Source organism: Rhea americana, unplaced genomic scaffold (genome assembly GCF_003343005.1).
Source record: "Rhea americana isolate MKP2758 unplaced genomic scaffold, rheAme1 scaffold_16, whole genome shotgun sequence".
Lineage (NCBI taxonomy): Eukaryota > Metazoa > Chordata > Aves > Rheiformes > Rheidae > Rhea > Rhea americana.
In genome coordinates this window covers 3,847,756-3,848,510 of record NW_028185705.1, presented here as the reverse complement: position 1 = coordinate 3,848,510, position 755 = coordinate 3,847,756, and positions in this window count along the sequence as shown.

Here is a 755-nt window from a genome sequence, read left to right as displayed (position 1 = left end):
GCTTCGCCGTCTGCCTCGGCCTCGTCTGGCGGGCGCGGCGCGGGGGAGGCGGGGGGCGAGCGGCAGCGCTCTGCGGCGGCCGCCGCTCGCGGGGGCTGCGCGCCAGCCGGCCTTAGGCTGCGCAGCCCGTTGCTTCAAAAGCTTTCCCTGTGTGAAGCAATTCAGCAGAACTTCAGGAGAAGTTGGGGCTCGTGCTGTGCTGTGTTCCCCTTTCAGCACCTTCCGGCTGGAATATTGAAAAAGGGGTAATTATGTCAGGCAAACGTGGGAGCAGAGCGCTTGCAGTGGGTGCAGGGCTGTTTTCCCCTCTGCATTCCAGCTATATTATGGTCAGCGTGACCTCATATATCTAATTAACTTGGTATGTCTTTGTGTCTTTGATTCGTGGTTTCGCAGAGATGCTCTGAATGGAAGACTGTTCCTGTTTTATGAGCTCTTATTCCGTAACTTATTAAAGCAGTTGGTTTCTTGCAAGCATTGTTATCCTGCTGAATGCAAGAGATGTTTACTGTGGCTGGGAATGGGTCATGAACGGAATTCAAATGTGTGTATTAAAGCGGGATTATTTCCACTGGCAACTGTACCTCCTGAACTCATTTTTCTTTAAGGCATATCTCTGCGATTATCATGGAAATCAAGAACACTGAAGGAAGGAGCCTGGAAAGTATAAAACTGCTGGAGAGAGTAAACAACTGTCCCATTTTAATGAGCGTTTCAGTGAGCATCTGAGCATGTTCCAAAATTTGACGTTATCT